Here is a 25,201-nt window from a genome sequence, read left to right on the forward strand (position 1 = left end):
CCCTAACCTCCCACATCTCTCTGGCTCCCTCACACTGGTCGACGACCTCCCTTCACGCCACGTCATCACAAGGTGGCTGCTGCATCACCGGCGTCACATCTCCTTTCTATGTGGGAAGAGGAGGGAGGAGGGCGAGGCGAAGGAACAGAGGTAGTCCTTCCTCCAGCAAGCTTTGACTTTCGATGACCGACCTGCAGCAGGGGCCACCTCTCACTGAGAAGATGAGTAGCTCACACGAGCACATTCGTGCTCCTTCTGAGCCAGCACTGGTGGCAGGAAGAAAGTGGGGATGGGCACTGGCTGGACAGCCAGCAGGAACCGCCACCCAGCGGCCCCTCTGCAGCCAACACCTGTCGTACTCCTTCCTCCGACGCGGCAAACACACCGCGTCCTGGGGCAGCCGGACAGGGTGTCGTCCTGCTTCACCGGGCAGGCTTCTCCACAAAGCCAGCCGTGGGCCTGTGACTTAAACCACAAGACAAGTAGTCTGCTCCAACCACCTCGGCATTAGCTGTTGGCTACGCTTGGGAAGGCGGCGGAAACAGCTTCCATTCAGAAAAAGGGAGAACGGGAAGCAGGTGAAGTCCTGTTCCCCACGGCCACGCTGCTCCTTGGGTGGCCACACGGCACCTGCTCTGCCCCTGGGTGGCTCTGCCATCGCCATGGTCCCCTGTGGACTTGGCTCTGCCCTCCAGAGGGGTCCTTCTTGCCCATTATTCTCCATGGCCACGGGAGAGACAGGACTTACGGGGCATGCCATCTCTGGGGGCCACATGGCTTCTGGGTGGTATGAGTTTGGGGTCCTGGGGTTGCTTCAGGGATTGGCTGTTACCATCAGCCTTGGGTTGATTATTTTAGGTAATTCATTTTACTCAAAAACTTGGTTGGCTTCTGGTCTTTTGGAAGGAGGTCAGTCCCACTGGAGAGTGACCACAGCCGGAGAGCTGCTCTAGCCTAAGCCTTACACATGACAACTCCAGTTATTTACCCACTGGGCTCTGCTGTGTCCTCAACCTAGTGGAATGGTCACTGTAATTACATGACTCAAAACCGTGACCTTGGTGGGAGACATCCCCAAGGACTCACATGCTTTTTTCCAGGGGCCCCTCTGTTAGATGGAATTCTTAAAAGAAGGTTCTGGAAAAAGACCTTGTGTCTTAATTTTATCTCCTGCTATGGCTGTTATTTGCAGGCAAGAACTTGATTTACTCTGTGGTAAAGAAACTCTGCGTGCGTGTGTGTGTGTGTGTGTGTGTGTGTGTGTGTGTGTGATCCTGCAAGACTCTGGGACTTTCCATCCATTCTGATGGCAGGCCGCTGGTACAGGTACCTCTCTCTGAGCTGCCACTTTCCCTTCTGTCACTGTTACTGTCACTGTTACTGCTACTGTTCCACCTCTGTCACTGATCTCAGTCCCTCCTCTCTGTTGTAGAACATTACCCGACGTAGTGAATAAGAGCATTCTGGATGTTTCCTTATGTTTCCCCAATTCTGGATGTTTCCTTATGTTTCCCCAATTCTATGGCCTCGGTTGGCATTTGGTCTCTGTCTCACCATGGAGCAGGTGACGCTGTGGCCAAATGTCATGCTGCTGCAAAGCAGACGTCCCCAAGATTCCATCCTGCATGTTGGGGTTCTGCATGTCCGCCCCTTCCTGCTCTCTCAGCCCATTCCCACTCCTCTGCCGGCTACCAGACTTGACTTAGGAGTGCATTTGCCTTTAAGAAAACCTGAACAGCAGGGAAGGATTTCTTGGCCTCACACAACAGGAAGTCTGGGGCAGCCCTGGGCTGGCCTGGCATGGAGCAGGGGCGGAGGTGGGGTGCTCAGGCTCCTCCTTGCTTTCTGTTCTGCTCCTTCTAGTCTTCTCAATCAGGCATGATTCTTAGTTTGTGCAACAGAAGCTGAGTTAAGATGATTCAACCAAACAGGGGTTTATTTTTATTTTTAAAAAGATTTTATTTATTTTAGAGAGAGAGAGAGAGAGAGATCGTGAGCTGGGGCAGGAACAGAGGAAGAGGGACCAGCAGACTCCGTGCTCAGTGCAGAGCCTGATTCAGGGCTCCATCTCACAACCCCGAGAGCATGACCTGAGTTGAAATCAAGAGTTGGATGCTTAACCGACTGAGCCACTCAGACACCCCAAAATAGTTTATTAAGAGAAATTTTGAAGAAGGCTGGAGTAGCAGGCTGGAAACTAAGCCCCAAGGATCAACTCCCTACACTTGAACACCAGCAGAGCTAGAGAGGAAACTACTCCCACTGCTCCATGCAGCGCCAGATGCCACAGTGGGTCCACTGCCTGGAGCGCGACCTTACCACAACTGGCCCTGCTGCCACCACTAGCATCTCTTTGATGCTTGGAGCTCAACCCCTGCTGTCCTCTGGACCTTCCTCCTGAACTGATGTCAATAAACGTGAATCCGATTGGTGGAGCTGGGTCACATGCCTGTGCCCCGGCTGCAGAGGAGGTTGGGAAGAGAGCTTGACAGACTCACGAAGTTGAGTCTGGCCGGTGGAGCCAGGTCCTGTTATTGCGCCCTGGGTGCACAGGAGACCGGGAAGAGAATTTTCTCCACTCTACCTCAGGGACACAGGACCTTCAAGGTGAGAAAGTCCTCCAAGCAGAGCCTGAGTGTTCTCAAAGTGCGGGGCTGGTGTCACCCCAGGCGCCATGCTCACGTCCTCACCTCTCCACCACTCTTCTCTCCACCCCCATCTGCCTCCTGTCCCACAGCCACCATGGAGCTGCTGTGGCCAGTCACCGGCGGCGCCCTGTGACATGCCCAGGCGCGTCTCTGAGCTCCTCTAACTTCTCAGCCCAAGGTGACATGCTAACAACGCCTCCCCCCCCCCCCGCCCCAGGAATGCTTATCTCAGGTGCCTTCCACAGCACCCAGCTCCTGGTTTCCTCTTTCTCCTCTGGCCACTGTTTTGCCTCTTCTTCCTCCTCACAATTATATCTGAGGGGTCCCGCTCCACCGGTGGGTGGATAGCCCCGCATCCCTATCTCTAGGCCAGACCGTCCCCTGAGTTCCTAAAGCCCTTACATCCCTTGTGTTTGCTGGTTCTGCAGGCATCTCTAAACTTCCTGTGTGCACCACAGAGCTCCCGATTCCCCCTTATAACCTGTCTCTCCACCCTCGGTGGATGGACCTACCCTGTCTCAGCCACCGGTGCCACCGTGTTAAAGCCGGCAGGTCATGAGGTCCTTGATTCTCCTTTCCTTCCAACCTCAGATCTACCTCAGCAGATAGAGCCTGGGGCTCTGTGTTCAAAACTATCCTGCTTCTCCCCACTTCCCTCTGTCCTGCTACCATCGCCGTCATCCAGGTAAGCCTCAGTTTTCACCTGGAAGGCTCCAAAGTCCTCCAAATGGGTCTCTCTGCTCCACTTGTGTTTCTTCCAGTCCATTCTTCACACAGCAGCAGAGGAGTGGCATTCCTCAAGCCGCGTGGGAGCACATGGGTCCTCTGCCTCAAACCTTCCAACAGCTTCCTGTAACCAAGAATAAAATCTACACTCCTTATGGCTTATGTGGCCTCAGCTGCCTGTTCCTGCTTCTCTTTTCCTTCTCCGGCTGCCTCAGTCTTTCAGGGGTTTGAGCATGGCAACCTCTTCCTGACTCAGGGCCTTTGCCCATGCTAGTTGCTGTCTGTCATGTTTTCCCCTGCATTCTTCCCATGACTGACTGGTTCACTCTGCATCCTTCCTTTCTCAGTTTATTTTAATTTAAAAAAATATTTAAAAGATTTTATTTATTCATGAGAGACACACAGAGAGAGGCAGAGACACAGAGGGAGAAGCAGGCTTCCTGCAGGGAGCCCAATACAGGATTTGATCCCAGGACCCTGGGGTCATGACCTGAACTGAAGGCAGATGCTTAACCGCTGAGCCACCCAGGTGCCCTTCCTATCTCAAGTTAAATGGCATGCTGTCAAAGAGGACAGCGATCACCTGTTATTATCATCTCAGTCTGTTTATTTTCTTTGCAATACTCGAACACGTACTGGTTCATAAGCATCTTATTTATTTGATTGTCTCCTTATCTGATCCTCAAATTGAATACCAAATTGAATACCACGAGGGTGAGATCATCCCTGTCTTATTCACTGACCGGCAGAGTCCCTGGAAGAGTAGGCACTCCGTAAATTAATATTGTTTGGATATTATCTGTCTGTCCGTCAAACGTAGCCCGGCACCCAGTGCTCCAGAAATCTTTATCGACTCATCCGGCCTGAACAGTTGGGCAAATGTTGCCTATAGGATATGCTCCTGTGGGAGAGAAGAGGTTTGGCAAACCCTGTGGCCCACTCAGCTCTCAAACTGCATTTACAATGAACGCATCCGATCTTGAACCTTTTAAAAAGCAGCAGCGAAGTGCAGCCAATCAGCTCACCGTCAGGTGTGCACAGGCCCTGTCTGGTGCCCACCGTGAATCGAGGCTCCGTGGCTGTTCACACGCTTGTAAAAGGCGGTGGCTCCCTGGAGGCCTCAGACCTCCTGGTTGCCTGGCACGTTGACATATGTGATGAAAATTCTCCAAAGACTCAGGTGAAGTGTGTGGGAGAGCAGATCTCCCAGGCAAGTCAAAGGTGTTTTGATTTATGACGTGTTGCCCTTTCCTGTTGAGTACGGGCTGGAGACCACGTACAGGACGGTTTTGTTCAGGCTTGTGAAGTTATAGGAGTGATCCCTTGGGCCTCAAATCTCTAGTTTATAGCATTGGAATATGTGAGAGTGGAAAGGGCCCGCTTGTCGAGTGGTAACCTCGTGTAGCATTTGTTAGATACCAGCTGATGCTGGTCCCCAAATAGGCCTTTGTCCACATCATGTGCCACCTTGACACGGTCTGCAAGGCACGTGGATTCGCTTCTTATAGCTGGAGCCTCTGAAGCTCTGAGCAGCCCTCTGGCTCAAGAGTGGAAGAGCTGGGACTGTGGCCAGGCCCACCTTTTCCAAATCCTCTCAAGGGAAGCTGAAGCCAAAAGGCAGCCTTGCCAGGCTCGTCTGCAGGTGAGGTCACCCCTTGGGGGTTCCTGGGTTTGTTCCTCTTGTGGGGGTGGAGGCTTGGCAGCCTGGGAGTGGGAGCCACAGGGCAGGTGGGTGGGGGGCTAGCCTGAGCCCCTACTTTGGCTGAGTGGCCTGGCCAGAACGGGTCCTGGGAGGTCACTCAGCCTCCCACAACCCTCCCTTAGGGCATGGAGGCCAGTCCCAGCATATGGATCGACTGCCTCAGCCCACTTTGGGGAGTACAGTCTCCTAAGGGAGGAGGGGCCTGGGCGGGCTCCTTGGCACTCATCAGTATTTACCCTGTCTCCCTGTGGCATTCATTCCATACTTATCAGAGCACTTATTCCACCACTATGACAACTGCTATGCCAGTTGTCATAAAATAATAAAATAATAACATAAAATAATAACAACCATTTTGCTAGTTGTCTTTGTATTGAGGTGGAAGTCTGGCTCATTTGTTTTTGTACCCACAATGCTTAGAAGGTGGGAATATGGAACAGATGGATAGATGGATACATGGATGGATGAATGGACAGGTGGATGGGTAGGTGGATGGATAGGTGAATGAGTGGGTGGGTGAGTGGGTGGGTGAATGGGTTAATAGATGGGTGCATGGGTGGATGGGTGGCAGGTGGATGGATAAGTGTATGGGTGAGTAGATGAATGGATGGTTGGATAGATCCGTGGTTGGAAGGGTGGATAGAGTGGAAGGGTAGGTGGGTGGATGAGTGGGGGGTGGGTGGATGAGTGGATGGGCAGATGAGTGGGTGAGTGGATGGGTTAGTAGATGGTTATGTGGGTGGGTGGGTGAGGAAGTTGAGAGCAGAGAGGGGATTTACTTCCATTTGCCCAGTCAGCCATCACAGAGGCCAGCAGTGCCTTGATCCTCCTCAACTGTCTTCCTTTTGTCCCTGTTGGTCTCTCCCTCTTTGCATCCCAGCATCAGACAGACTATCCATCTCATTGGTTGGTGTGATGGGGCCAGGGTGTGGCTCTGGTCACCAGAAGCAGGGATTGTGGTGAGGGAAGAACATGAGCCCTGAAGGGGCCCACTGCTGTAGTTCCCCAAGCGGAAACTTGAGGACTCTGGACCATCATCCCTTTGGGGCAGTGCTGCAGATAGAACTTTCTTTAGTGATGGACTCTTCTATGTCTGTGCTTTTGGTATGGTAGCTACCAGCCCCGTGAGGCTACTGAACACTTAAAATGTTGAAATATTAGTGTGATAGAGGAGCTGACTTTTTAAGTTTTTCTGAGTTATAATTACATAACATGATATTAGTTTCAAGTGTATAACATAATGATTCAATATTGGTATAAATTGTGAAATGATCACCACAGTGCATCTAATTAATATCCATCACCATGTGTACTTACAAATATGGTTTTCTCATGATGAAAAGTTCTAAGATTGGCTGTCATAGCAACTTTCAATATGCAATGCAGCATTATTAATTATAGCCACCATGCTGTGCATGACATCCCCAGGACTTCTTTTATAACTGTAAATTTGCCTCTTCTGACCACATTCCCCCATTTCACTCCCATCCCCCACCCCAGCAACCACCTATCTATTCTCCATATCTATGGATTTGGTTTGATTGTTCTTTTTTTTAGATTTCACATAAAAATGAGAGCGTATGGTATTTGTCCTTCTCTAGTGGACTCCTCTCACTTAGCAGAATGCCCTCAAGGTCTACCCACATTGTCAAAAATGGCAAGATTTCCTTCTTTTTATGGCTGAATAATATTCCAAGGTGTGTGTGTGTGTGTGTGTGTGTATGTGCCACATTTTATTTATCCATTCATCTCTTGATGGATACTTAGGTCACTTCCATGTCTTGGCTTTTGTAAATAATGTTGCAATAAACATGGGGCTGCAGATATTTTTTTGAGTTAATGTTTTCTCTTCCTTCAGGTAAATATCCAGAAGTGGAATTGCTGGATCATGTGGTAATTCTCTCTTTAATTGTTCAAGGAGCCTCTGCACTGCCTTCCATAGTGGTGGCGCCAATTTGCATTCCCACCAAGAGTGCACAAGGATTTCTTTTTCTTCACCCCCTCATCAACACTGGTTATCTCTTGTTATTTTCATGATAGTCATTTCTCACATATGAGAGCTGACATCTCATTGTGGTTTGGGTTTGCATCTTCCTGATGACTAGTGATTTTGAGCACCAAAATTTATTTGATTTCAATTAATTTAAATTTCAATTTCAACAGCTACAGATGAGTAGAGTCTAACCATTTGAGGAAGCACAGCTCTGGTGCTCGGGGTCAGCTCTTATTTGTAAAAGGCCTCATTCAAGGAAGAGTCCCAGGATGGAGGGGCCCCTGACTCCTAAGCCTGAGAATTCAGGATGGAGCAGGGGGAAAGATGTCACTACAGCAGAGAGGTTGGCAGGCACAGCCTTGGGGGCTCACATGCCCTTCACTCTTTTGCAGTGGCTGGGACCTTGCAGGACCAGCTCAGAGCATCTTCTACTGGTTCCTGGCCTCGTGAAATAAGACCACATGTTTTGTTCAGCCTCCCTGACACTTGGGACACCTGAGTGATGTCAGGCAGTGGTCGAGGAATCTCTCAAAGACCTGTCTGTGGGATGGCCTTGGCTCACCTTCCCCTTTTCTTCATCTGCTATTTGGAGCATGGATGTGATGGCTAGACCTCCATCTCTTGTGATGAGGACCAGGGTCCTCCCTTTCCCCCAGGGATGATGGAGGAGAAAGCAGAGGTGGCCTGGGCCCTATGTTTAAGCATACTAACTAGTTCACCTGCTATGGTGGGAAATCCTGGTGGGAGGAGGCTCACCAGGCTTCACTTTCTTCCATCCTCTCTGGACTCCATGAAGCTCCAGCCATTTGTCTCCATCACATGCACCATCTGGACCTGGGCTGTGGGGTCAGAGTGGCTACCCCTTCTGCTTATCTCTCCCCTCCTCCTGCCCTCCTGGACAGGCTTCTTCTAGGGGCAGCACTGGTCTTGCATGCATTCTTCCTTTTGTCTGGTCTAACCCTTGTCCTCTGGGCCTTTTAGGACCAAAGCCAAAACACAAAACCAAAACTTTCTCTCTCAAAAGAGCTGGGCTCTTCCACCATGAAGCTCTCTCTCCTACTGTTCCTCTTCCTGGAGTCTCAGCAGCTTACAGTGGACGTTGAGACCTACCCGTTGGGACTCCTGGGTGGCTCAGCGGTTGAGCATCTGCCTTCGGCTCAGGATGTGATCCTACGGTTTCAGGATTGAGTCCCACATTGGGGTCCCTGTAGGGAGCCTGCTTCTCCCTCTCTCTGTGTCTCTCATGAATAAATACATGAAATCTTTAAAAAACAAAAAACAAAAAAAATCAACAAAAAGCCTGCTTGTGCATGCCCTGCTGTGTGGCCCCCACCCTGAGGAACTCCAGTTGAAAATAACCTGCTGCCTGAATGGGCTAAATGATTGGGTAGGATGATGTACCAAAAAACCCAAAAACAAACAAAAAACAAAGCAAAACAAAACAAAAACCCAAACAGAAAATAAAGCCCTTTGATTAATATGTCAAACTAGTATCCTGTCACAAACAGAAACAGCTCTGTGTGCATTGAAAACAACTGTTTTTCATTCTGTTAATGAGGAAGAACCTTCATGGCCTGAAATGTATTTGGACCCCACAGGGAACAGGTGGGAAGGGCAGCGTGGACAGGTGGGGTGAGCCCATCTTAAAGATCATAGACCCTTTAAGACCTCTGGGGCCTACTCCTCAAAGCAGATGCAGCCTGAGTCAGGCCCCCCCCAACACTCCCCCTACACACATGCACATGGACATACACGTATGTGCACGTTTGCACGCATGCATACACACACACACACGCATTCACACTCCACCTACACCACTCTTGGCTGGCTTGGTGTTTTCACTCCCTGCCTCTCAACTCTGTCAAAGATTTATATTTCCAGGTTGTGGTACTTTGGTAGGCCCCGGAGACTAAGGGGTTAACAGGGAAAAGGAAACACATGGATTTCTTCATTGACCATCATGAGCTCAATGTCCTGCAGCCATAAAGGGCGTCTGTGCCCCAGCAGAAGCCAGGGTTCTGAATCTAGCCCCACGAGCCCTGTGGGGGTCTTACAGGTTGCCGGGGGTGAGGTAGTTTTTTCCTAGAGCGGTGGGTGGGCAGGGGCTGGGGCTGCCAGGTTGTGACACATGTCTATGAAGTGGTGCCCAGACCCAGACAATCCCCAAAGTCTGTCTCTCCAGGCTCCTCCCCAAGGCAGACTGGCCCCTCTTTCCAACCTTGGGGCTCAGGCACCCCAGGATTGTCTGCCTCATCGGTAACGTCTGCTCTTGGGAACACCACAGGGAGGTGGTACTTTAACAGGGATCTGCTCCACAGTTAGGAGTGAATGGGGGGGAATTTCAGGCATCAGCTCATAGGCGGGCAGCTCTATCTGGTGTCTGGCCTTTTCTGGTGCCCTTGAAATTACTCATCGTCTGGGTTTAAAGCCCTGACTAAAGGGCTGAGACTGAGTTTATGAGAAGGACCCTCCCGAGGCCTCCCTTGGGAGGACCAGGAGCTGCAGGGAACTGTGTGCCTGGAAGTGACCGACCCAGCAACCTCTCCCCACCCTAGAGCATCTGTGGAGGGTCGGGAGGCTGGCAGCTTAGTCCTCACTCTGCCCCAGCTGCTGGGGGGAAGGCAGGCCTGGGACATCTCGTGCCAGAAAGCAAGCAAGCAAGTGCTCAAAGATTTCTAGGGTAATTGGGACATCGAAAAGCATAATGGCCATAATTGAGCACAAAGAACGATACATATAAATCATAGGCCCATTGTGATCATCAAAGAGAAAAAAGAAAAAGACAAGGAAGGCAGGAGAAAAGGGAAGGGGTGAGGGAAGCAAGGAAGGGAGGCCTACTTCTCACTGTTGGAGGGGAGCATGACACCATTTTCGGAGAATCACCTGTTCATCCCCAGGGGTTAGGGATGCTCTTCTTCACAGAAGAATGTTGGATAATGCAGAAGGAAGGAGAGAATCAAAGTCACTGACCTGCAACCCTCAGTGAGCAACTGATTCGGGCCAGGACCATCATAGAGGCCGAAACCATTTAGTGAGAGATTACTGGGGACTGGGCTAGTCACCTGCCGATACCCTGGCAATCATGAAAGTACGAAAGCCCTTTGGGAAAGGGATTGAGGCCTCTTTAAGCTGACAAAGAGCTTCCCTGGGTGAGGGTCCCTGGCCCAGCTTCCCAGACCCCTCTGTTGGTCCTCGGGAATGGAGGGCAGTGAGCCTGGTCGTGTGTGTGACCCAGGGGCCTTGGGGGCCAATCCAGTGTCGGGGACTGCATTTCTGAGAGAGGCCTTCCTCTGAGCAGAGATGCTTCCTTTGAGGGTGGTGGGCAGGACCCTGGGAGTCTGCCTCTGCCTCTGAGGGGGTGGCCTTGGTGTGGCCTCGGACCTCTTGTTCTCCTAACCTGGAAAAACATTCCTGCCAGCTCTGGGCAGTTTTTTTTTTTTTTTTTAATTTTTATTTATTTATGATAGTTACAGAGAGAGAGAGAGAGGCAGAGACACAGGCAGAGGGAGAAGCAGGCTCCATGCACCGGGAGCCCGATGTGGGATTCGATCCCGGGTCTCCAGGATCGCGCCCTGGGCCAAAGGCAGGCGCCAAACCGCTGCGCCACCCAGGGATCCCTAGCTCTGGGCAGTTTATGAAGTAAAGATACTACAGAAATCTGTCATTGTTTCTTGGTCTTTCTTTGTCCTGAGTGAGGTCTGAGGTAACCCAAACACTGCTCAGTGGCTGCACGGCTCTGTGAAAACTGGCACCTTCCTACAGAGGATGTTCTGATGGCCTGTCAGAGCAAGGTCCCAAGTCGTGATGTTAAGTGACAAAAGCGATTTGGAGCAACACACATGCTAAGAACCAATCTCACACACACACACTCCTTACTTGGGGGTCCTAAGCATATGGGTACTGAGTATAGAAGAACAGGCCCCAGCCCACTCTGCTACTGATGGGGCAAGGAAGCAAGGGTTTGGGGTGTGTGTGTGTGTGTGTGTGTGTACATGCACACGTGCACGTGCAAGTGCCTGGATTCGTCCTTATATGTTACTTGTGGAATCAGAAACATAAAACGGGAGGTCTGGCAATCTGGAATGTATGTGGAGTAGGGAATCCTATGAAGGAAGTACTGCATGTGCCAGGGGGTTCGGTGTCTCTGTTCACGTGAGTCCCCATCACATCCCTACTCAGGGAGCCCTGCAGCCACCTTGGTGCTACCACATTCCCTAGTGAAGCCGGGGAGACTTTCTGCGTCCTACTCCCTCCCGGCTCACACAGCAAGTAGCTGTGGGCCACTTCACTCCCAGCTCTCCCCAGAGGCAGGCTGACTTGTGAGTCCCACTTCACAGAGGAGAAAAGCATGGCTTAGAGAGCCTGCGGAATTTGTTCAAGTCCCACTGCTGGGAGCAGCTTCTCCTGAACCCATTTTCTTTCCACCCCCCACCCCAGGCCCCACAGCACCCCTCCACCCCACTCCTGGACTGCTGCCCAGCTCTCTGCTCACATCACCTCTTGTTCTGGCCCAGAGCGAGACCCCAGTCCTCTGCTTAGAGGTACAGCCGTGCCCTGAGTACCCTCTCTCCCTCTCTCCCGAGCGTGTTGCTATCCACACTGCCTGGTGCCAGCTAAGTCGGCTGCCCCCTACTTCCTGAGTGCCCAGGTCTCTGCCCTGCATTCACTATCCACAGACACCACTGCTTGGGAGATACTGGGCCTAGGAGTTCAGAGGAACGACAGTATCCTCTTCCTGGAAGATGTATCTGGTGCATCTGGGATGAGGGGTTCCTCCTGGAGGGACAGACGTGTGAGGCCAGTCTGTGTGTGTGTGAGAGGGAGGACTTCCTGAGGCCAGAAGAGGATTAATGGCAGCAAGTAACCCCAAAAGAAACCCTCAGAGTCCTGCTGCAGGGGTGGGGTCACATCCAGCAGGTAGGACGTGGTTAGCTGAGCCCAGCTTTGCAGAGACAGGCAGGTCTAGGGGGGGCCTATGACACCTGGAGGACCCCCTCCCAGCCTTGGTCTCTAACCTGGGCACTTGGACTTCAGGTTCAATCCTGAATCACTAGATAATAATAATAGTGATAAAAGTTGACACTTAATGAGCACTTGCAGTTTGCTCGGTGCTGACTAAATGCTTTATGTGTATGCCCTAATACATCTTTTTTTTTTTTTTTTAAGATTATTTGAGAGAGAGAGAGACAGAGAGAGTGAGCAGAGGGAGAGGCAGAGGGAGAGGGAGAGAGAGGCTCAAGCAGATTCTCTGCTGAGCACAGAGCCTGTTGTGGGTCCTGATCCCCAAGATCTCGACCTGAGCCAAAACCAAGAGTCAGACGCCTAACCGACTGAGCCACCTGGGTGCCCCCTGTTCTAACTCATCTTTATGATACTATTATTTTACTTTTTCGGGAAATTCTGCATTTCTCCCCCTTTGGGCCCCTGTGGGCATTGCCCACCAGAAGGGCAGGGCCGGGGCCAGGGCATGACCTGTAGCAGGCTCTCACTTTATTGCGGCCTGTGAGGTGAGTCTGGGGGTCAGGAGAGAATGTGACACTTTCCCCAAATGCTAGGGAGCTCTTTTGACAGTTTTATAAGCCTTTTAAAGAGTGGGGTACAGGGGTGGGGGGAAAGATTTGAACAGATACTTCATCAAGGAAGATATACAGAGAGCCAATCAGCACATGGAAAGGTGGAATGTCATTGTCAGGGAAACGCAAAATAAACCCATGATGAAATGTCACCATACACCTGTTGGAACAGCTAAAATGAAAACACACCCCTCAGTGCTGGTGGGAACGTAAAGCAGTAAAACCACTCTAGAAAACGGTCCTGCTGTTTCCTACAAAGGTAAACATATACCTTTGACCATATGACCAGGAATCCTCCTCCCAGGTAGTCACCCAGGAGTTGAAAACACACGTCCTCACACAAACCGTATACGTGATTGTTCACAGCAGCATTATTCGCCACGGCCAAGAAGCAGCAAAACACAAATGTCCTCAGCTGGTGGATGGATGAACAAAACATAGTGTGTCCACACGGGCGAACTACCCAGCATTAAGAGAAGGGAGTTCCAAAGCATGCAGGGATATGGATAAAACTCAAAAACATTAAGTGAAAGAAACTAGATGTTTTATGATTTAGGATTCCAATTCCATGACAATGTTTTATGATTCTAGTGATATGACGCTCCGGAAAGCGTCATAGGGATGGATGCTAGGGATGGAAAGAGATCAGCAGTTGCCAGGTTTGCGGGTGGGGGAAGGATATTGACCGCAAAGGGACACAGGAAACCTTTTGAGCAGATGGAGATATTCCTTCTTAGACTGTGGTGGTGCTTACAGGACTGTGCACTTGTCAAAAAGAATCAAATGGGGGCACCTGGGTGGCTCAGTGGTTGAGCCTCTGCCCTTGGCTCAGGTTGTGATCCCGGGGTCCTGGGATCGAGTCCTGCATCAAGTTCCCCGCAGGGAGCCTGCTTCTTCCTCTGCCTGTGTCTCTGCCTCTCTCTCTGTGTTTCTCATGAATAAATAAAATCTTTTTTTTAAAAAAAGCATCAAGTTGTATACCTAAAAATGCTGAATTCTGTGTATAAAGTACACCTCAAGAAATTTGATTTAAAAATAGTTCAATCTGGGGGCCACCTGGGTGGCTCAGTTGGTTGAGTGTCGACTCCTGAAAAGCTCAGGTCATGATCTCAGGGTTGTTGGGCTCTGGGCTCAGCGGGGAGTCTGCCTGGGGTTCTCTCTTTCCCTCTCCCTCAGCCCCCAGCCCTGCTCACGTACACATGTGCACACACACTCTCTCTCAAATAAATAAAATCGTAAAAAGAAAAGTTCAACCTGAAGGGCTGCATCTCACCATGTGGTCAGTGAGTAACCACGTCCCCTGCAGATGTCCAGGATTGAGGAGGCCACAGGGAGAGCTGAGAAGAAGCATCACATTCACAAAGACGCCCCGGCTCTACCTCCCAGGCTCTGAGGAAATGGCCTGGTCGTCTTGCTTCTCTTAAAGGAACACTGGGCAGGCCCACCTCTGGGGAGGGATTCTGTTGGGACCATTCAAGGCTAGATTCTAGAAACATCTGGCCTGGGAAAGGCCCGTTTCGGCCCCCGCCCTGCCGGGGCCACTCCTTGCTCTGACTCCTTGTTCCCCTGGTAGCTCTGGGCACCCTGGCAGGGGCTCCCTGGGGGCAGGCCAGGCCCGAGGGGGCCTCCCCTCCCCGTTCCTACCCCCTTTTCCCCCCCAGGTGGCTTGGGAGCCCGCAGGTGCCAGGCATGAGCTGCCCCCTCCCACCTCATGGCCCGGGCTTTGGAAATTAGAAACATGTGTCTGAGAGGCCCCGCGAGAAGGGGGAGGTGTCAGAGGCACCCAGCAGCTGCGGCCTGGCAGGACCCAGACCCTGGGACCTGGGGGCCTGTCAAGCAGCAGCACGAGGTGGGGTGGGAGGGGTCAGAGGGGTAAGGTCAGTGAGCACAGGGACTTGTGAAAGAGCAAATGGAGAATATTTCATAAATCAAGGAAGAGCTGCTGCTGGTCGAGCCAGGCCTTTGTGGTGCTGGGTGGGGTTGGGCCGGGCTGGCCAGCCTGGCTGCTTTCTGCTGGGGCTGGCCAGAGCCTTCTTCTAGGACATAGTGACCAAGTTGGGGTGTAGAGAGGCACCTAGGTGTGGGGTCTGTGGCCTCCCCCCAAGTCACTTGGACCAATGGCCCTTATCTTTAGGGTTCCTATCCTTGATCTCAGGGCTGCCGTGAGGACTGAGCCAGGCAAGGCGGTGGGAGGTGAGGGACAGTGAGGGTGGGGGTCTGAGATCAGCCGAGACCTGGAAGCTGTGACTAACTTTGCTCCTATCTCAGCCGGCGTGCTTAGGTGAGAGGCTGTGGGAGGCCTGGGCTCCATCCCCCTTATGCGTGGCCTTGGCTGAGTCTCACAGGCGTTTCCCTGATGGACAAGGCACGGTCTTAACACCCACCCTCGGAGAGGAGCTGTCGTGGAATGACGTGGCTCGATGAGGGGGAAAGGATCAGAGCCCACAAGCCTCCTGGAACGGGCCTGGCGAGGACCTGCATCTGTCCCCTGCCTGCCTGCTCCCAGGACTCACTTCCCTTCACCCTCCAGGCAGCTACAGGAGCTCCAGAGCAGGGGGAGCTCCTGGCTGGGCGTGGAGTGAGGACCCCAAGGGAAGGAGGACAGGCTCCATGTGGGGAAGGACGGGAGGAGGGGAAGGGAGGCCGTGGCCGCGGCTACAGCCAGGTCGGCCTCCCTAACCTGGCCCAGCAAGGCCAGCCAAGGGCATCTCCCTACAGGCTTCAGAGAGACCTGCGCACTCTCGAGGCTGAACAAGACTTTACGTTTTTATGATGTTTCAGTCACAGGCGCGCCGCCAAGCAGCTGCGGTGGAAGGTGAGGAATAGCAGTGGTCAGTATTAATGAGCTGCTCTGTGCAGCCCCGATCCATCCCTTCCATGGGCTGTGTCCCTCCAGTCCCCATAGCACTGTTTGGTAGGGACCAGGCTTGTCCCTCGGGCCAAGGTTGGGTCAGGCACAGGTAGTGAGGGATGGGCCGAGACGCAAGCCTTGCAGGGGCGCCATAGCCCACATTTGCTCCACACTCTTACTGACCAGGAGGCCCACTGGCCTGAGTGTCCTCCCCCATGTGGAGGTCAGAAGCGGTCTTCCTGCAAGATGCCTGCGGAGGGCATTTTATAAAGGAGTCTGGTTTGGGGTCCAATCTGGGCTCCCCTGCAATGAGCATCTGAACCCCTGCCTTGCTTAGGAAGAGAGCCCATGTCACACCTGTGTTTGTGCAGACATGCATAGGTTATGTGTGTCCCCCAGGCTGGGCGGTCACACATGGAGACATGATGTGACTCCACAGGGAGGAGTGACTCTCTCAAGGTCAGAGCAGGCCACAGGCCCCCGAGTGCCACCAAGTCCAGCGTTAATTCCCATAGAAAAGCAGGCATGTAGGGGAGTGCTCTGATTCTTTCAGCCCAACCTCTGCTCTCCCCTGGTCAAACACCACATTCTCATGGCCAGTGCATTATATTTCTACAACCATTTTTTAAAATAAAAAAACAATATTTCTGAATTGGCAATAGTTGTTCATTGGTAGGAAATTCAAAATGCATCAGATGGCATATGGTAAAAAATCTCCTTTCCCATCCCTCCTTCCAGCTCCTCTCCCCCGGAGGCAATCCTTGTCTTGGACTCATTTTCTTGGGTATCTTTCTAGAGATAATTTTACTTAGTTAAGTAAATACATTTATAGATTCCTTTGACCACTTTTATTTAACCTAAGTGGCAGCGTGCTATATGCGTAAAGATTTATACCTTCCATTTTTCCATTTAACATACTATGGAGATTCTTCTTTATGCTTATAGAACTGCCTCTTTCATTTTAATGGTTGCATAGTATTTCAATGTAGGAGTCAGTATTGCTGTTTGCACAACTCCAGGGAGGTTCTTTTCCCATGGTATTCAATGTGGCCCTGGATAGATCCACTATGATATATTTGACCAATTCCCTATTTTTTAAGATTTTATTTATTTATTCATGAGAGACACAGAGAGGCAGAGACATAGGCAGAGGGAGAAGCAGGCTTCCTGTGGGGAGCATGATGTGGGACTCGATCCCAGGACTCTGGGATCACAACCTGAGCCAAAGGTAGATGCTCAACCACTGAGCCACCCAGGTGTCCCTCAATTGCCTCTTTAAAGGTCTCATCTCCAAATATAGTCATATTGGGGATTAAGACTTTATGAGTTTGGAGGAGGAATGCAATTTGGTACATATAGCTTGTTTCTGTACTTAGCTACGAGCAAATAAAAAACAAAGCCAAGGATTAGGCAACCTGCACGTTCAATGTCTTGGAACTGGAAGGTTGTGCTGGCCAAGGAGACAAAGCAGGACCTGATTACTTGGTTGTCCGGTCTGACCTCTGCTTGACGTGCTTGCTGCCTCCTCCGGGCTGACTGGCCCTCATCCAGCTCCCCTGGGCCATGCAACTGTGTAACTTTGTGCGTCTAATTAACAGCCACAGATGTCTGGTGTCTTGGATTTGTGTCTTATTTCTGACAAACAGCTGGTCTCTCCAGAAATGGCCTCTGAGATGATTGTGCCTGGAATCTCATTGGTTGCAGCTGATACAGAAGTACCGAATGAACAGTCGTGGTAAGTGAAACCATAATCTTGCCCTCATTAGCTGCTGCTTTTCCTTATAAGCTGCTTATGCAAGCCTTCTTTCCCTGCTGTAGATACAGGCCAACGATTTCCAAACCCTACCTGAACCAACACACTATTTTCTCTCCTTGCCAGTTCCCTTGCTGGGGGTGGGGGGTGGGGGGTGGGGGGGTGGGAGGCTAATATGCTTTGACCTGTGCTCAAGAGCCGTTTGTGCTAAGAAGTTTTGCTTCAACACAATTGAAGCAAATATCAGGAGTCTTATGTCATTCTGCATGTGGGCAAGTTTATTAAAAGGATGCATTCCTGGAAGCGTGGGTGATGGGGGGTGGCTGGGCAGTGAGCATCCTTTCCCCCTTCCCTTCAGTGTTTTTTCAAAGCCTAAGAAAGTGAACAGCTGCATTTCCTGCTTCCCTTGCAGCTAGAGTGATGTGCTGATAAATACTTAACAATCGGCTCTCAAAAAATAAAAAAGATAAAAATTACACTCTGGCTTGTTGCAGTGCTTGCTGATTTTCGTGGTGTAAACAATCCATGGCCAATTTCGATTCAGCTATTCATGCAGTGCTGCTGAATGTGAAGTGGGATTGCTGTGTACCACTGACTCTTGCTGGGGTGAGCTGGCTCCAGCACATGCCCAGTTCTGCCACTTAGCTTCAAGCTACTACAGTTCAAGGCCAAGAGCATCCCCCTGCTGCTTTAGGCTGCTCCTGCTGGCAAGCAGAGTTGTGGTGGTTGTTTCTGCTGCAGCGGCATTCCGGTGCCCCTTTAGTCCTTTCGTGGGGTCAAGAGGCAGGTGTAGGGGCAGCAGCACTGAGGCCAGCTGGTCCCCAGGCATTGTTCCAGGCATCTCTCCAATAGGCCTGGCCCACACCCGCTCCTCCAGCCCTTTCAATAAAATCGTAAGCCCATAATTTCCTGTCTAAACCCCTTTTTGCTCAAAATTGTTGGAGTGGTTTCTATTTCCTGTAAGTAAACCCTGGATGATATAAAGTGGAATCTGAAACCTTTTTTTTTTTTTTTTTTTTAAACAGATATACATTTCTCTCAAACCTGTTCCCTAATCTGTCTGGGTGGAAGGATTTGAATGAGCTGTGAGGTCTTAGAGGACGATAATAAAGAAAATGGCACTTTACTAAGTTTGGCAAATCTGGCAATGCTGCAGGGAAGCCTCTGAGGGTGCTGAGAAGGACAGGACCCACTTCCAGAGTGAGTCTCCAGGCCCTGCTGAGGCTGTCTGTGCTTGGGAGGCGGACACTAAGCTGTTTGGGGAGAGGCTAGATTTTCCTGGCTCCACACAGCCAGACACATGAGAATGTGTCACATAATCGTTACTCTAAGTGCACTTTGAGTCTGAGTTGATTTTGGGGTCCCTCTTTCGATTTATCCTTAGGCAGAATTCATGTTTGGGAATCAAAACCACTCCTGATACTAAGGTGGGGAAGAGAGATGCCTATATAGATGGTTCTGGCAGCCCACGGGAGGCATTCTTTTGGCTACTTAGGAAGTACTCCCTTTCTTAAAGGCAAGTAGTTCCTGAGAATGGGGCCTGTGATCAGCTCTGGGCACCCTACAGTGAAGGAATTTCCGGGTTCCATCCAGACCGATAGCAGACACTGAGCTGAGCCATTTCCTGGGAACATGGCCCAGCCTGGAAGAGTGTGACTGGCAGAACTGTGGCAGCAACGAGAGAGGCCAGTCTGGGTGGGGGTGCCACAGGTAGGGGGCTAGGCCCCAGACAAAAGTGGCTGAGAGCTAGGGTCCAGCAGACCTGGCTTTAGGCTCTGATCCTGGCCCCTGCACAACCACTCACCTCTTTGGGCCTGTAAAATGGGGATTGTAATATCTAACTCATAAATTTCTCCTGAGGGTTGGCTAAAATGAAAACTATAAGGCATTGGGGACCAGAGAATATAGGTGATAAGCCAAGGGCAGAGTGATGGGAACTGCTCGAGTGTGGTTGTATTTAGTCAATAAAGCAGGGGAGGTCATCTGTAGAAAACTGGACAATAATGAAATCCACCAAGTCGGACTGTTTTTTTTTTTTTTAGTAACCCAGTATGATAAAATACTCCTCCCAGGGAAAATATTTTATTGATTGAATTCTAAATAATTGCTGGTTCCCGTGAGTATATATATGCTACATGTTAGCATGATTTTATTTCTTATCTTTTCATGAATTTTGTGTTCTACATGAAAGTTCATTTGGAAGGGGCACCTGGGAGGCTCAGTTGGCTAAAGATCTGCCTTCAACTCAGGTCATGATCTCAGGGTCCTGGGATTGAGCCCTGCATCAGGCTAGTTGCTCAGCAGGAAGTCTGCTTCACCCTCTCTCTATGCCTACCGCTCCCCCTGCTTGTGCTCTCATTCTTTCTGTCAAATAAATAAATCTTTAAAAAATATAAAGTTCTTGGGATCCCTGGGTGGCTCAGTGGTTGAGCGCCTCCCTTCAGCCCAGGGCATGATCCTGGAGTTCCAGGATTGTGTCCCACATAGGGCTCCCTGCGTGGAGCCTGCTTCTCTCTCTGCCTATGTCTCTGCCTCTTTCTCTGTGGGTCTCATGAATAAATAAATAACATCTTTAAAAAATATATAAATTTCATTTGGAAAATTCTTACATATACAGTTGGCCCAGAAATGTGCTTTATAAAGTAAGCTGTGAGAGGGAAAAGGCCATTGTGTGCATGTCTCTAACCCTGGGATAGCATGAATTCCTTCATTAATAGCAGATTTGACAAAATCATGATAGTACGGTGATTGGAAAGATGAAGATACAGAATTTGAGTTACTTTCATTCTGCCATTCCGTGTGACCACTAAAGTTTTTATTTATATTTAAAATTCAAAATAGTATAACAGTATAACATCTTGCAAACTGCAAGATGAGTGCAAGTTTTGGTTCATATATGAACTGTTTTTGCTACATTGGAATAATATCTTTAAAATTAAAATATCTTTTAAAATTACTGATTTAAAACCAACGAGCAGGGTTCCAAATGTAAGGAGTTTGTAAATTGCCACTCTGTCCTCACAAGTAAAAAGTTGAACAAAGAGAAAAATCAACAACTTTTCTTGGATCCCCAGGAGAGGGGAGGGCATAAGGCCAATTGCTGCCCCCCAAAATTGGAGAGACAGAGGTGAGTACATGGAGTGACAGCTTCCTGGGGCAGAGGCTTGTTACTGGGAACACAGTTGGAACCCGGGCTGGGGCAGGAAAATGTGAACCATAATTGATGAACTGCTGGAGGCCCAGTGTGGACAAGTCTGAGAATTAAAAGCTCCAAGGGATCCAGTCAGAGAGGGACCCCCACAGTTTTGACCTGAGATTGACCTCCAGGAGCTTGACCAGGTTCCCACAATAAGTATCAGAGTAAAAATCTCCTTGTAACACTGGCAGGTGGAGGGGAAAAAGGAATCATTTTGAACTATGCCAGAGCACTCTATTCTTAGCAAGGCCTGCTTCTGGAAAAACTAGTTAGCAGAGCCTGTGCTGTTGGGGCATTATCAGAGCCTAACTGATCTGGAGGGAATGGAAATAATCAACTCCAGGAAACTATAGCCATCATGTCTCAACCTAAGGGGGAGAAAAAAACCTGAGACACTCTGTGAAGTTCACAGTCTAGAGAAACTGGCTCACTAAAAGATTGAGACCCAATCCTAGGACTGCAGAATACTTCCCCTCCTCACACATCTCACCATATTACTAAGGTTTATTTATGGCAGGTTCTTTTACCTGGTGCATCATATCCAACTACTAAGGAAAATTACAAGGCATGCTAAAAGGCAAAAAATACAATTTGACGAGACCTAGCAAACAGTAGAGCCAGACATCACAAGGATGTTAGAATCATCCGTCTGGAAATTTAAAACACCTATGATTAATATGCTAGGAGCTCTAACAGACAAAGTAGACAGTCAAAGTAGATTGTCAGAGTGGATCAAAAAACAAGACCCAACTATATGTCATCTACAATTGATTTCTTTTTAAAGATTTTATTTATTTATTTATTTGACAGAAAGAGAGAGAGAGAGATTGAGAACATAGGTAGGTGGAGCAGCAGGCAGAGGGAGAGGGAGAAGCAGGCTTCCTGCTGAGCAGAGAGCCTGACTCAGGGCTTGATCCCAAGACCTGAGATCATGACCTGAGCCTAAGGCAGATGCTTACTTGACTGAGCCATCCAGGCTCCTCTGTCACCTACAATTTACATATAATTTAGATGATGTCATAAATTGCATCTCAATTTAAATATAAAAAACACATTTAATATAAATATAAAAACACATTTTAAATATAAAAACACCTTTAGATTAAAAGTAAATGAGGGGCGTGTAGGTGGCTTGGTTGGTTGGGCATCTGACTCTTGATTTTGCCTCAGGTCATGATTTCAGGGTCATGAGATCGAGCCCCACATCAGGTTCCATGCTCAGCGGGGAGTCTCCTTCTCTCTCTCTCTCCCTCTCCCTTTGCCCCTCTTCCCACTCATACTCTCCCTCTCTCTCTAAAATAAATAAATAAATCTTGAAAATAATAAATAAGAGTAAATGAATCAAGAAACACGTACCACACTAACACTAAATCAAAAGATAGAAGTAACTATATTAATTGCATACAGAGCAGATTTCAAAGCAAGAACAGTTATCAAGGGTAGAGAAGGGCATTACGTAATGATAAAGGGGATCAATACTTCAAAAAGACATCACAATCCTTAATGTGTATGCTCCCAACAACAATGCATCAAGTCATGTGAAGCAAAGACAATAGAAATGCAAGGAAAGTAGATGAATCCACTATCATCATCGCAGATTTTAATATCCTGCTATGAGATAAGGACAGATCCACCAGACAAAAAATCAGGAAGGACATAGTGGAATTCAGCAATACCATTAATCAACCGGATATAATTGACATCCATAGGCTATTTCATCTGACAATAACAGAGTACACCTTCTTCTCAAACTCATATGGAATATTTAAAAAGATGTACCTCATTCTGGGAAATAAAACACATCTTAACAAATTTAAAAGATTAGAAACCACCATTGAATTAAATTAGAAATCAATAACAGAAAGATAACTGCAAACTCATGTCTCATGAACACAGATGCAAAGTCCTTAATAAACTATTAGCAAATTAAATCCAACAATATATAAAGAGGTGGGATTTATCCCAGGTAAGCAAGTTTGGTTCAACACTTGAAAATTAATTAATGTAATCCATCACACCAACAGGCTAAAAAAGGAAAATCACTTGATCATATGAAGAAAAAGCATTTGACAAAATCCAACATCTATTCATGATAAAACTTAAACTATAAGAGAAAGGAACTTCTTCAACTTGATAAAAATACTTACAAAAAACCTACAGCTAACATCATACTTAATGGTGGGAAACTAGAAGCTGTCCCACTAAGATCAGGAAAAAGACAAAAATGTCCCTTCTCACTACTCCTTTTCAGTATCATATTGGAAGTAATAGCTAATGCAATGAGACAGGAAAAAGAAATAAAGGGTGTATAGATTGGGAAGGAAGAAGTAAAACTAAAGAACAAATCAAGAAAATTAAATATCACAGAAAATGTAGTACTTGCCTAAGTTTTATTTTGTTCAGATGTTTTATTTTTTTTCTGCTGAAGTATAATTTACATACCATAAATCTCACCATATTGAAGTGTACAATTCAGTGGTTTTTAGTATTATTCACGAGGTTGTGTAATCATTACCATTATCTAGTTCTAGAATATTTTTAAAAGGTTTAATTTATTTATTTTGAGAGACAGAGTGCATAAGCAGGGGGAGGGACAGAGGAAGAGAATCTCAAGCAGACTCCATGCTGAGAGTAAAGCCCAAAGTGGGGCTTAATCTCAGGACCCTGAGATCATGACTTGAGCCGAAATCAAGAGTTGGACACTTAACTGATTGAGCCATACAGGTGCCCCTAGAGCATTTTTATTACCTGAAAAGTAAACCCTATTAGCAGTCACTCCTCATTCCTCTCCTCCCAAATCCCTGACAACTACTAATCTTTGTCTCTAAGGATTTGTGTATTCTGAGCATTTATTATAAATGGAATAATATAATATGTGACTTTTTGCATCTGACTTCTTTCACTTTGCATCATATTTTCAAGATTTATCTATGTTGTAGCATGTAATAATACTTCCTTCCTTTTTATGGTAAAATAGTTTTCCATTTATGGATATACCATATTTTGTTTATCCATTCATTAGTTGATGGACATTTGAATTGTTCCTATTTTTTGGCTGTGATGAGTAAAGCTGCTATGAGGATCCGTGTACAAGGTTTTGTGGGGACATGTTTTCATTTCTTTTGGGCATACACCCAGGAGTAGAATTGCTAGATTATATGATAACTGTATATTTAACTTTTTGAGGAACCACTAAATTGTTTCCCAAAGTGGCTGCAACATTTCCCATTCCCATTAGAAATGTAAGTGTTCCACTTTCTCTATATCCTTGGAACCACTTATTATCTGCCTCTTAAAATTTATTTATTTATTTAAAAAATATTTTACTTTGGGCAGCCCCAGTGGCGCAGCAGTTTAGCACCTGCCTTTGGCCCAGGGAGCCATCCTGGAGACTCGGGATCGAGTCCTGCGTCGGGCTCCCTGCACGGTGCCTGCTTCTCCCTCTGCCTGTGTCTCTGCCTCTCTCTCTCTAGCTGTGTCTCTATGAATAAATAAATAAAATCTTTTAAAAAATTTTTTACTTTTATAGGATTTCTTTTTTTTAATATTTTATTTATTTATTCATGATAGACACAGAAAGAGAGAGGCAGAGACACAGGCAGAGGGAGAAGCAGGCCCCACACAGGGAGCCCAACGTGGGACTTGATCCCCAGTCTCCAGGATCGCGCCCTGGGCCAAAGGCAGGCGCTAAACCGCTGCGCCACCCAGGGATCCCAGAATATTTTATTTTTAAATAATCTCTATACCCAACATAGGGCTTGAACCTATGATCCCAAGATTGAGAGTTGCATGCTCCACTGACTGAGCCAGCCAGGCACCCCTGCCTTTTTAATATTATAGTAGTTCTAATGTGTTTGGAGTGGAATCTCATTGTGGTTTTAATTTGTATGTCTCTAATAACTAATTATGTTGAGTATCTTTTTGTGCATGTTTTTGTACAAATACTCATTAGCCAGTTGCATATCTTCTTTGGAGAAATGGCTACTCAAATTCTTTGCCATTTTGAAATCAAATTATTTGTCTTATTACTGAGTTTTTAGAATTACATATTCCAGAAACAAGCCCCTTATCAGACATATAATTTGGAAATATTTTTTTCCCATTCTTTGGGTTGTCTTTTCACTTTCTTGATGGTGTGATTTAAAATATAAGTGTTTAATTCTGATGATGTCCAGTTGATTTATCTTTTTCTTTTATTGCTTATGGTATCATTGCTAAGAAACTCTTGCCTAATACAGGATTAAGATTTATGTTTCTGTTTGCTTCCAAGAGTATTTCAGTTTTAACTCTCACATTTGGGTTTTTGATTCATTTTGAGCTATTTTTTTTTTATGTGGTGGGAGTTGGAGGGGTCTAATTTCATTTCTTTAGCTGGTGCATATACAGTTGTCCCAAAATTGTTTTTTGAAAAGACTTTTCCTTCCCCTATCAATTTGTCTGGGCATCCTTAGTGAAAAATCCACTGACCATAGATGTAGCTATTTGATGCCTTATTTCTCTTGGTCTCTCTCTTTTTATTTTGAAAAATGTAAGTTGCAGACCTTGACTCTTCCCTCTTGTTTCAGTTAGAAATTCTTCCCAAATGGGTCAACAGTTGGCCCCACTCACAACCCTGGTAGTTGGTTGGGCTGTTGGCTTAGTGCCTTGGTTCTCCTCCACATGCTGTCTGCAGTGGTCTGGCTGAGCCTTCCTCACAGGGGGTTCCAAACGAATGACAGTGGAAGCTGCAAGGTCCCTTGAGTTCTTGCTTGGAGTCACA

General features: G+C 48.1%; 1 pseudogene; it reads right to left on the reverse strand.

Annotated features, from left to right (window-relative positions):
- Positions 1-210: 210 nt before the first annotated feature.
- Positions 211-25,201, reverse strand: part of LOC144289857 (ADP-ribosylation factor 1 pseudogene) — a 56,255-nt pseudogene continuing 31,264 nt past the window's right edge.

This window comes from Canis aureus, chromosome 2, assembly GCF_053574225.1.
Source record: "Canis aureus isolate CA01 chromosome 2, VMU_Caureus_v.1.0, whole genome shotgun sequence".
In the NCBI taxonomy this organism is placed as follows: Eukaryota; Metazoa; Chordata; class Mammalia; order Carnivora; family Canidae; genus Canis; species Canis aureus.